Source organism: Thermobia domestica, chromosome 12 (genome assembly GCF_964235325.1).
Source record: "Thermobia domestica chromosome 12, izTheDome1.hap1.1, whole genome shotgun sequence".
Classification (NCBI taxonomy): domain Eukaryota; kingdom Metazoa; phylum Arthropoda; class Insecta; order Zygentoma; family Lepismatidae; genus Thermobia; species Thermobia domestica.
This window is the reverse complement of record NC_137465.1, coordinates 226,636,820-226,650,396: the sequence shown is the minus strand read 5'-3', so window position 1 is coordinate 226,650,396 and position 13,577 is coordinate 226,636,820. Positions and strand designations below refer to the sequence as shown.

The window sequence follows — 13,577 nt, the reverse complement described above, 5'->3', positions numbered from 1 at the left end:
ACTCAAATCGACATTTGACTAAAACAATGCACATTTGTTTATATTCAAATTGGCAACGTGCGGATAGGGTGGAACGTTTATCATTGGAGGATGAGAGAAATGAGCCACTGTAATTGGCTGAACGTGCTGTTGCTATAGAAACAGTTCTTCTTGCCTGATTATTGTGATCACGTGCAGGAAGGAAAAACAGACGAAAGCGACTATCAGAAAGTACAAGTTATATCAAATGAACTGTAGTGGAATCGGCATATAACACAATTTATCAATAGTGTGGCAGAGCCAGTATTTTAATTAACAAAATTCATAATTTAATGATTAATTTTATTTATTTTGAGAATACTGGATTTATGTAAGATATTAAAATTGTTGTTTGGTGAAGGAAAATAACAGACATAATTCACGTCAATGCAAGTTTGTAAAATTATACTATTTTGCCGTCAGCGAATAAAAACAAACAATAACACATAATTGGTAGTCTGCGAATGCAGGAAATAAATTTATAAAATGCGTCGGCAATAACATTTTGTAAAATCATGAGTTGCATTTGTACAATGTTTGTGAACACGAGACACATTCACGGATATGTAGAAATTGCCTAGAATCATGAGATCAGAGCATTCCGAGTGTTGCAGTTTTTGATTCTCGAAATGAGGAAGAACCTTGTTTTTCCAAAGAAAGGAGAACACACGTGCCTGACGTCAGACGACGCCACCGAATTCCTGGAGTGAATTCTGAAACAAAAGCAGAGGACAGGAAGTCTCGGGAGGAGAAGTTCGGAGCCTATCGATGGAGTAGTACGGAGCCGATTCATCAAGTAGTACCGAGTCGCGAGAAGGAGAAGTTAAATACTGCTAAGTTTTGAATGTGATTTGAAAGTACAAAGTCAATCACAACGTTGAGACTCCAGTCTTCAGTCTCAATGAGCCGATCTTTAGTCAACTAACATTTAACCAACATTTAACATTCAACCAACATGTTAGTTATACCAGAACATTGGATTGAGACGCCATCTCCAATGTGGACCATTTATTAACCTGAGAGACACCTGTCAGCTACGATATCAACTTGGCGATATCGACATCTAACATTTCAACCCAGGAGAGCGCCATCAGAGATCATCAACCGAAGACATCAATCAAGGTATGTGCGACTTCAAATTCAGTGTTCAAATGCTCAATGCTTGGTATGCATTGCTCTTCTGGCAAAGTTTCTAGATATCCATTTTATCCACGACACTTACACAAGCAACACTTTCAAATAAGAAATATACCTGTTAGTCATTCATTGAACTTATGAGTTGTCATTTTAATTTAATCCCCGTAAGAAATATGCTTTATGCAATAACCTCTCGCATAGAAAACCGTAGCGTACCCACTCATTCTAGATGGTGAGTGGAAGGTGATCTGCTCAGTTCAACTATTGCATCCCCATTTCAAGGCACGAATTGAGCGGGTTGTCAATAGTGACAAAATTAACTGCAGTGCTGTGTGTCTGCTGCTAGGTATTTTAAGTAAGGCATTGAACAGTACTGCAATCGCAATTTATTGATATCTGTAGTTAAAAGTTGTGATATATAATCCTTTTATAGAAATTTCGATGAATGCATTAAAACAGTAATAGCACAGCACATATTACTTTGTATAAAATTCTGCCGCCTGCAGAAATGTGTTCGGATGAGTATAGCTCGCTTCCTACAGTGCTTTTTAACGGATCATATTAGTGATTCCAACGATTTATATTAGTTCATAATGAATCGAAACAGCATGTTATAAAGATTTAAGAAGTAAATCTTGTGGGAAGGAAGCTTTAGTATAAGTAGTAGTAGTAGTAATAGCGGTAGCAGTGGTGGTAGTAGTAGTAGTAGTAGCGGTGGTAGTAGTAGTAGTGGTAGTAGTAGCAACAGTAGTGGTAGTTAGTAGCAATAGTAGTAGTAGTAGGCTAGTAGTAGTAGTAGTAGTAGTAGTAGGAACGGATTAGAAGCCCCGCAGGGGTTGGTTGGTTTCTGTTCTCGATATAAGTAGTAGTAGTAATAGCAGTAGTAGGAGTACCGGTAGTAGTAGTAGTAGTAGTAGTAGCAATAGTAGTAGCAGGTTGGTAGTTAGTAGGAATAGTAGTAGTACTAGGCTACTAGTAGTAGTAATAGTAGGAACGCGTTAGAAGCTCCGGAGGGGTTGGTTGGGTTCTGTTCTCGATATAAATAGTAGGAGTAATAGCAGTAGTAGGAGTACCGGTAGTAGTAGTAGTAGCAATAGTAGTAGCAGGTTGGTAGTTAGTAGGAATAGTAGTAGTAGTAGGCTACTAGTAGTAGTAATAGTAGGTACGGGTTAGAAGCTCCGGAGGGGTTGGTTGGGTTCTGTTCTCGATATAAGTAGTAGTAGTAATAGCAGTAGTAGGAGTACCGGTAGTAGTAGTAGTAGTAGTAGTAGTGACTCTTCCAATTCCGGTGACAAAGAACTGGTGGGAGCGGGCTATACACGAGCCATGTGTTTCTTACAAATATGTCTGTTCACACAAAGTATTGAATTTTACCTGTAAATCTTCCAAAATGTGGTACGCCAAAACCAACCAGCACCCTTTTTATTTGTTTATGGATTGCAATATCTTCATTTTTGTAGTAGACTTGGATTAAAGGCCTCTGTTTAGCAGAAGGGGTCCAGCTCTTTTCTCTAAAAAATGTTATAATTTTGGTAATTTTTGTTCATATTCGGTTAGTTTATGGTAGGGTTGGTTAGTTTAAGTTAGGTTAGACTAGTTTAGGTTACGTTAGGTTAGCTTAGTTTATGTTATATTAGTGTAGGAGTCCCGCATAATTTTCCAAAAAATGATAGAATTTTGCTTATTTCTACTAATATTACGTTAGTTAAGGTTAGTTCAGGTTAGCTTACGTTAGTTTATGTTAGGTTAGATTAGATTTGGTTACGTTATGTTACGTCTAAGTACTTGCATCACTCATTTCTCCTGTAAATTTTGTGTTTTTTACGTGCTTCTGGACCCCTTGTACTAAACATACCCCGGATTAAATACCGGAGAGTAGGTCCAGAAATATGAACCCTACCCTTAACTAACTTAACCTTACCTAACCTAACTTAAATTAAATCGTAATATATTGGACCTACCCTGCGGCTCGAAGGCCGAAGATCTTAACTGCTTCTAATTAAAGACACTACTTCAAAACCACTAAATTAATCCTCAATTATTATTGGTCATTAAATGAATCTATGAAATCTTGTTTAAGTTACATATTTCTGCCATGAATATAACGTTACATTTTGCTCAAGTTGCCAACGTTCAAAATGAATTTCTCTTTAAATACTAACAATGTATTGTTATAATGCGGTGCAATCAAGAAATAGTAATCATTAAATCATGCTATTTCAATTTAGAACCCTTTCTTACAGATTTATTTATACAAGAGGAAACTTACACATTTAGTATTCTTGTCAAAAAATAAATGTACTGTTCATTTCGTAAAAGGACACTATTGTTCATTTTTTTTTTGGTTCTAACTGTTATTTGGATTCTACACATTTTCTGAAGAGCCTTTTGCCCTAGCATTTATTTTCCTTTCCTTAACCTCTTTCGAGGATAATAGTTTTGAGGCACAGATCTATCATCCTAGTTTGCCTATGTCCTGCAATTGAGATTAATAATTCTTGATAACAAGTCCTTTGTTGAATAAACTGAGGGCGAACACTTGATTCTACTTTTAATTGAAATTAAAAGTAGAATAAATTTGGTATTTTTCTCGAGGAAATTATTTGACGAGAAATCTTGAAATTCAGTATTCTTTGAAAACTTCCATCAAAGTGATTAAAGAAAAAATGAAATTTTTAAGTTTTACGTCCCACGCATATGCCGGTTAGGCTAAAGAGGACGGTGATGATGAGAGATGAATGAAATGGTGGAATGAAGAAAGTGGGAGGAAACGGGAGAACCCCGAGATAACCCACGCACACGGTGTTTGTCCACCACAAAGTTCACTTGGCGGGAGCAGGGTTTGAACCCAGGACCCCAAGCACCAAAGTGATTAAAGAATTTGACATTAAACAACATTTTTATTTATTTCTTTCTTTATACGTTTAAATTGTTTTGATGTAGAAACTGTATGAAGATATGTAAAAACTCTTGATTTATGAATATTAGAAGCAAGTTAACATTGATTGGTAAAGTATGGAAATATTTGACAATTTGTTCCATATGCTTATTTCGATTTTTGTTAAATAACTCACATTGAAATATCAAGTGATTAATTGTTCCAATTGTTTTACATATTGTATAGGCGTTAGTTTGATGCTCATGAAACGGCACATGTACACTCATGTCCAAAATTATCATCGCATGTCAATATATATGTTGCTGTAGGAATATAATTTGATAAGGAATTCGCCCGGTATTTCTTATAATGTTAGTATGTGTATAATCGGCAAAGACATGTATGTCGCAAATTTCATGTTAAAAGAGCAGTAAATAAGAACAATGAAATGAAAACAAAACTTTCTTGTCCATTTAGAAACATTTTGTTTTACTCATTCTAATTTTCGTATTTATAATTCTTTCCCTATGAAATGTACTACAAATATACATTTCCCGGTTATACACATAGTATCAGTATTAAAATACCCTACAAAATCATTATCAAATTATATTCTTACAAGAAGACAGTTACAGATATGCGACAATCATTTTGAACATGAGTGTATATTTACTGAAAGAATAACATGTAAGCTATATACAGTGTTTACCTAAATATAATGTATACTGATGCAAGAAAAACACCACAATAATATCGTGTTTAACTTAATTGAGGCAGAAAAGTATTTACCATATTATCATCTGGTTTTGAAGCTGGTTAACAACGTGTTACAAGCGTTGCTAATAACAGACTTTAAATTAACGAAAGTTTTGTGATTTCACGAAAAAATTACTCAACAAATTTTTCAATGGCATGTGAAAACATCATTCATACGAAGGCGACGAGTAAAAAAAAAAGCTGACATTTTATTTTGCTCATGGAATACATTAGGCTGGGATCAAATTACTGTGGTCTTTTTCAAATGCTTTCCGGGTTGAATTGAATATACTTCGCGGAACGCGTCAACTAGTCTGAGAACACATGCTGGAAGCCGTCCATTGACATCTTGTTGACAACATCGACAGCAAGTAATGGGTATAACAAAGTAATACAAAACAAACTTCAGAGCGGATATCACAGAATCAAGCAGTAACATGTGGGATACCAAATGGATCAATACTAGCGCCGTTCTTTTTTTTGATTTACATTAACGATTTACCGAGTAATATTCCACGAGCAGAAGTACTTTTTTATGCAGATAACACTATTATTATAGCAACAAGGAAAACCAATGATGATGTTGAAGGAAGTCAATAAAATATTGTTTTTTTTTAAAAAAAAAAAACTAAAATTAAACACCGAAAAAAATCATGCGATTAACTTTCGTCATTTGCGCAAGAAACCTACACAATCTGTAAATATCATAATTGAAAATAAGGAAACATATTACGGGAATTCGATCAAGTTCTTAGGAATTTGAATAAATGAAAACCTCTCCTGAGATGGACATATATCTAAGGTTAGTAAAAAATTAAATCAAGTTTAATTTGGAAGAAAAGTACTTAAAAATGTGTTGTGAGATTCTACCCTAAATTCAATATACTTTGGATGATTCTAGTCTAATTTAACAAATGGATTCATATTTTAGCAAATACATACAAAACTAATGTCATTTTTATAATACTAAAACGAATGGTAAGAATAATGACAACTGCTAAATCAAAGGATTACTACAAAGCAATATTCAAAAGAAGTTCGTATACTCCCAGTAAATATTTGTATTTTTTAAAACTTATCTGTATCTGTACAGAGACACCTAGAGATTGTCATAAAGCGAGTAGAAGAACGATATAATTATGGCAGAAGAAAAAAGATAAAATTTCTGTTGTAGAACATAGAACATATTTATATAATTTAACAATATCTGCAAAACTGTGTCCTATTCATGTAATTTATTCTACCACTGTTTATTCTAGTTTTGCATTTAGTAATACTGTACGTAATTGCTCACTTCATATGTATTGTAACGTAGTGAAAATGTATGAAAAAAAGAACGGGATTAAATAGTACAATATAATTATATTATATGGTAATACTAAACTACCAACAATCTATTATGTTCTCATTAAACTCAAAATATTGCACCTTAAAATATACAAATTCCCACTGTACTACTTATTTTGTAATGCGCATACCAGTGACGTAAGCAAGGAGTTTGGAGGTCTAAATATGCTCCCGAATGCGAGAATCCTTAATTGATATATTATTCCCACATCAGGTAGGAGTCTGCGTGCCCTACGGAGCTGACATTGCGGTCCATGCAGCACAATTGTTTTATTCCTTTTATCATCTTTAAGAAAAAGCTCTACTTAAAAACAGACTTCAAAGATGCCTTAAACGAAATTAACCGAGATTCAATGCTCTTTTCAGTTAGAAGCCACTTTCCTTCTTTTTTTCCATACACATATCAGAGCTACTCACAACCTAGATACCTTTTTATAAGAGATAATATTATCGTTTCGCAACGTGAAGTTCAACACGGAGATCCACTGGGTCCTGCTCTATTTGAATTAACTCTTAGCCAGTAATTAGATATATTAATAATGAGCTCAACATTTGGTATTTAGACGATGGCACTATAGCCGGAAACATTGAGTCAGTATTACATACTTTAGCTCATATACGCACATTAGCAACATCGATCGGATTGACTCTCAATTATTCCAAATGTGAAATCGGCTTTCTAGGAGTAAGAAACGCAAAATCTATATGAGTCGGTGCCTAGGATCAAATTATTAACATCTTCTAACGCCAAACTAATAGGAACTACTCTTTCACCAGACGCCAGGAGTAAGATATTACTTGAAAAGATTTCATCTTTAAATCATCTAGTTTTACGCCTTTCCAAACTTTCTGCACATTCAGTATTCTCTTAGAGCTTCTTTTTCGATAACAAGATTATATTTTTTACGGTGTTCCCCACCCTGAAGAGACGATAATCTACTGAAGAAATTCAACAAAGCTCTCAAAACAGGATTGGAGAATGTTCTAAATTGTACCATCAGTAATGAAACATGGCCACAAGCACTATTACCAGTCAGAAACGGAGGTCTAGGAATCCGTCGCGCCACAGATTTGGTTATCGCAGTTCAAGTCGACTGATCGGGACCCTCCTTCAGAGGAAGGATGAATAAGTCACCAATACCGATGTGCTGGACTGCATAGCTAAGTGGTCAAGTTTAGTTGGATCAGGTCCCCCGGCTCCTGAATGTCGAAATAATCAATCGGTCTGGGACGAGTCCATAGTGAATTATTGCAGACTTCTAATAACATCGAAGATAAGGTCAGGGTTTCTTCCTGTCATGTCCCCGGAGATCGGTGCATGGCTTCAAGCTCTACCCTAACCTTCTCTCGGCCTACACCTAGACAACGTAAGCTTCCGAGTATCCGTCGCCCTTCTTCTAGGAGCAAATATATGCGTTCCACATCATTGTCTAAATTACAGTGCTCTCGCAGATAAAAGAAGTTTACACGGTCAATCATACAAAAGAGTGCTGACAGACATATAATGAAGAACGTAAAAAAATTCAACCTCTACCATAATAGTGACATTCAATTCTCACACTCTTCACTGGAAGTGAAAATCTCTTACCTTAAACTGAGGGTTGACCCATATATATCAGCAATGTGACAATGTAAACTGTGTTTACGTTTTGGTCATACAGACCGTACATGTAAAACAAGAAGACACTTTTGTCATAAATGTTCTCTAGAACATCAAGCCCAAACATGTACAAGCATGGTCAAATGTATACATTTTGGTGAAGATCATGCTTTTTTCACCGATTGCCCAGAAAGACATACGGAAAAGAAAATTATGTTGCTTATGACACAGCAGCACATATCCTTCAACGAAACTAATTCTCAAATTGGTAAAATTTCATCTAATAAAGGCATATCACTTTACAGCAATACAGTCAAAAAGTCAATTAAAAATAGTACGGAATTGTCAAATAATAAATATAACATCTCAAATCCTGAAATACAGTCAACGAACTCTCCTGTGCTAACTAATACTTAGGTTTCACAAATGGATGACTCTCCATCCCCATGGAAGCAACGTAGAAATACTGATAACTCTGCCACTAGTATAAGTCATAGATCCTCAAATGATTGTGTAATAAAAGGTTATCACTTTAATGTTACAAACAAAAAAGAACAACTCTCGGAAAAGACTTCAAAATGAACACTAACACGGATTATTCCAAAAGAAATTGGTTACAGTCTCAGAATTAATTTTCTGAAGAATCTACAGACCAATCATGCGAGACAAATGAAGAAACAAATTTACACATTTCTAGAACAAAGTTAGCTATTAAACAAATATCGGGTAATATACTCATCTCAATTAATGGCGACATTTCTAGTAAAACTATTGAAAGACTAGCACTTTTTTCTTTTTACAATTTTCTTCTTTCATTACATAATTAAGATGTTTAAATCTATACATTATTCACAGTTATCCTTTCGTATATTGATATTTAATTTTATCCGAAAAAAAATTAAAACTTTCTGTGTATGTTAACTGTTAATGGATAGTATTTATAGGAAGAGACTGGTAACTATTCAATGGAACTGTCAAAGCTATTATACTAAACAATATGCAATAAGACATCTCATTCAAATTTATAGGCCGGATATTCCTTTTATATATGCAACTTGGGGGAAACTCAATTTTCCAATTCATCTAAAAAAAATTACGTAGTTTTAGAACATTTGAGAGCAGATGGTTATGGTGGCTTGTCAACCATTATTCATAAAAATCTTCCTTTTAAACAGTTAAATATTCAAACTTCACAAACATATCAGGATGCACAATTGTACGGAATAGAAATAGCAAAAACAAAATTCTTAAATTTATATACAGGGTGTTTCAAAACAACACCAACAACGTTTGGGAGGTGATTCCTAAGACCAAGAAAGACAAAATATCTAGACCAACCTGGTGCACAAATGCTTCCTTTCGGAGTTATAGGCTGCCGAAAACATGAACAAATGAACTTTAAAGGTTCATAACTCCAAAAATGTGGGACCTACAGTAGTCGGGTAAAGTCTTCACTTAGGAACTATTATACGCCCAATCCAAAAATAGGTGTTTCAGAATCCTAAGGTATTCACGAAGCAATTTTTATAGAGGAAGTTTGGATGCGGGCATATAATTTGAAATACTCTTCAACTACCTCTATAAAAACTGTTGCAGAAGTACTACACGATTCTGAAACATGTATTTTTGGATAGGGTACATCTTAGTTCCTAAGTGAAGTCTTGACCCGACTACTGTAGGTCCTATAGTTTTGGGGTTATGAACCATTAAACATCATTTTTTTTCATGTTTCCGGCAGCCTATGATAGGGCACATATTAGTGAAGTCTCGATCCGACTACGTTAGGTCGAATAGTTTTAAAGCTATGGACCTTTAAAGTTAATTTTTTCAGGGTTTTTGGCAGCCTATAACTCCGAAAGGAAGTATTTGTGCACCCAGGTTGGTCTATACTTTTCGTCTTATCTTGGTGTTAGGAATCACCTCCAAAACGTTGTCGGTGGTGTTTTGAAACACCCTGTATACCTCCTGATATTATTCCTAATACCAAATTTTGGACAGATATCTTTCAATATCAAAACAAGTTTGATTATATTTTAGGAGACACTAATACACACAATCTTTGTTAAGTGGTAGTACAAAACTCAACAAGGCAGGAAAAGATTTTAATCAAGCTTTACTATCTTTACAGTATTTATTATTAAATGATGGCACAGCTACTAGAATATCTTTCTATGGTGTAAGTGTTCCAAATATTACTTTATATAAAATATCATCATATATTCAAGCATCATGGAAAGTATATTATGATTCATTTGGTAGTGATCATTTTCCTATAATTATCTCTACTTATCCAGTATCCCTAAAGAGGTATGATCAATTTCAGCAGGCTAAACCACACAATTCTATGATAAACAGAGTTGAAACTAAATTAAATTGGTTAATTTATACTGCTAATGTCTCTACAAATTTAACTCAGGTCAATTTAAGAAAGAATAACTTGAACGACTTGAATAATGTAACTAGAAAATCGGTTCCAAATACAAAACCAGAATGTATTAACGATAGTGTTCAGTTTGTCCACAAAAAAAATCACAAAAAACAAAACAATAGTAAATCCATTTGGTGGAATATTGGTGCATAAAAAGCTATCAATATTAAACTTAAAGCTTTTCGTAGTTTTTATCAAACAAAAAGCAAGGAAGACTTTATTCTGTATACAAAACTTACAGCAAAAAACTACTAAAAAGTGTTGGATGAATTTCTGTAATTCGTTAACATATCAAACAGCTAAGTCTTTAATATGGACATTTTTCAGAAATCAATTTAATAGATTTAGTAAGCAACCGAATACCAATACAATGTCTGAACAGCAGTGGATTGAAGAGTTTCACAAAAATCTCACTTCTGATACGGCTCATACGGATAGATCATTCTTAAGGCATATAATAACTTATCAACATCAACGGAACTTGAAGAATTATTTACACAATTAGAGCTGGAGTTAGTATTAAACAAACTAAAAAAGAATTCATTTCCGAGTATAGAAGGCACTCATTATTGGCACTACAAAAATTTAACAGAAGAAGGAAAACAAATATTACTCAATGCGTTTAACTTAATTTGGGATTGTGGTAATATTCTGAAAACATGGAAAAAATCTTTAATCATACCTATCTTGAAACCTAATAGGCAATGCAATATTGCCAAAACTTACAGATCGATTACTTTATTATCATGCAGTCTTAAAATTTTCGAACAGCTCATACTAAATAGACTACAGTGGTTTGTGAAACATAATCAGCCACTTCCAGAAAATGTCTTTGTTTAGGAAGAACAGCTCAACTTATGACGCAATACGACCATTAATTTTAGACGTTTGGTATACTTTTCAGCAACTAAAATTTCTGATTGCTATCAGTATTGACTTCGAAAAAGCTTACGACTCTGTTAATTTAGATGTTTTAATTCAAAAACTAATACGACTAAAAATACCAGTAAAAGTTATTCGAATAATTCATAACGTCCTCTTTGGTAGAAAAGCTCACATAGAAATAAACAAACTTACAACTAAGTCAAAAACTACGTCCTTAGGGCTCTTACAAGGGAGTAAATTAAGTCCGATACTATTTAATTTATATATGAGACTTAATTTATCAATTAAAACAACAAACAAATGTTCAAGCACATGCTGATTACGTAATAATTTGGAAATCGTCTTCAACAATTGATACGGCTGTAGTAAAATTGGGTAAAGTACTGGATACTCTTCAACAATGGAGCTTTCTTAATGGCTTAGATATTAACTGGTCCAAATCTTCATTCATCATCTTTAAGAAGAAAATAATAAAACATTCCTAAATTCAAAATTATGGATAATTATCTAAATTATATTAAGGAACTGAAATATTTAGGGCACAATTTAGATCAAAAATTATCTTGGAAAGTTCATTTAAAATATCTATTCAATGAAACACAGAAATATATGAAAAGCTTAAGCACAAGGAAATGGAGCATAAACTCTGTTACTTTGAACAAGCTAATGAATAACACCATATTTGCATAAATATTATATGGAAGTATGTTTTACTCTCAACAATTGTCACAATTCTATGACAAAATTCAACATTTACCATATGAAACGGCGAAGATAATTTATTCACAGCCATCATTTCGCCCAAAGAATGCACTTGTAGAAATATCTAATAATTTTCCTATTGGAATTCAAATATACAAACTTACAGCAAATTTTTTACTGTCAAGAATGGGCAAATCTTCTTCTCTCCTATTCAAATATTTAGACAAATTAATAATAATAAATACAAAGAAAAAACTCCCTATCACACTTCCTAGGATATATCATTTGTATACTGAGTATAATCAATATAAGACACAAGGATCTTATAAAATAGAGGATCTGCCCTTACAACAAAATCGTGAAGCCATACGTCACAGTTTCACCACCTCTACTCTGCCCACTCCAACCAATAGGATCGCAATGTTTTGAGCCAACAATCATGGCGGAAACAAAAGTAGCCAATCAGACAATGGCGGAAACGAGAGTAACCAATCAGACGTGCCGATGCTCGATTCTTTTTTGGCTTCATTCATTTAATAGCATGAAGATACATATGGGCAGATCCTCTATTATATAAGATCCTTGATAAGACATGTATTTCTAAAGTTCCTTCAATACTTCTATTTATTATTCAGTATAAACTAAATTTAATTAAAATTGCATCCATAGTCCCAAACTATATACAATTTTATTCAAAAGAGAGATTACCCAATATACACAATAATATTTGGAAATATTATAAAGACCAGTTGTCAGATGATTGCAGATTTATCTTTACCGGTGGTTCAAAAAAGCAAAAATATCCAGTAGTTGCTGCGGTTCTCATTCCTAAGTACAAGATCGAAAACCAATATAAATTACCAAAAAGTACTTCAATATTCGAAGCAAAAGCGTTTGGAATTCGACAAGCTCTTTTATTAATTAACCACTTACAGATAAAGAATGTATGCATATGTACTGACGCTTTAAGTAACTGCCATAAATTATCCCAAATGGAATGCTTCTACGTCATGGAACATCATGTTAATCAAATCTAGTTACTTCGCTCTAAAAAACAAGAATTTTCAAATCCATTTACTTTATACGAAGGAACATGTTGGCATAAAATTTAATGAATCTGTGAACGAATTGTCAAGAATAGCGGTTACTACTGGAACCAGATACCACATAAAAACTTCCGTTCCATAATTTCAAGTATATAGTAAAACAATAACAAAAATGGAAAATAGATCTATGGAAAAAGAAAATTAGAATTGATCCTGGTAAACACTATTGGGAATTAATGCACATCAACGATAAGCCGATATCCAACATAATCGAAAAATGGTTATGATACAAATCAATATTACTCATCCGTATGTTTCTTCATACAATCTTAACTCCGATAAAACTAAAAAATAATAAAAACTATGCAAACTTTGCCAGTTAACATTAACAAGATATTAAACTTAAAAGATTATGATATATTAAGTAATCTCATACAATTCATAGCTCAGAACAATTTAAATTTACAAAAAAGGAGGATAAAACATCAAATAAGTAAGGAATTCTTCAGTTATTCTTATGTTATTCATTTCTGAATACTGGATCAAGAACAAACGTATAAATGGCATTACTTAAAGATTCTTAACTCACGAAAAAAAAAAACACAATTCAAGATTTAAAAAAAATAATAAATGGGAATAAAATACATCCAGTATTCAACCATCACAGCTAAACAACCTATTTTATATTAAATATTATGATTTCAATTTAAGGATGTAGGCAATCGAGGATGTAAGATCTGTGGCGTAAATGAAGAATCCTCGCCAGAGGAATGAAACGAA

General features: G+C 33.4%; 1 protein-coding gene across 2 annotated transcripts in view; it reads right to left on the bottom strand.

Moving 5' to 3' along the window:
• Window positions 1-3,484, bottom strand: part of LOC145667071 (ABC transporter G family member 20-like) — a 112,175-nt gene extending 108,691 nt beyond the window's left edge. The window contains exon 1 of one of the 2 annotated variants that reach the window (XM_081734775.1): window positions 3,425-3,484. The gene's annotated coding sequence lies outside the window, so the exon portion shown is untranslated. Of the gene's footprint in view, window positions 1-3,116; window positions 3,187-3,424 lie in introns of those variants that run through there. The other variant, XM_081734773.1, reaches the window with a different exon arrangement.
• Window positions 3,485-13,577: the final 10,093 nt, after the last annotated feature.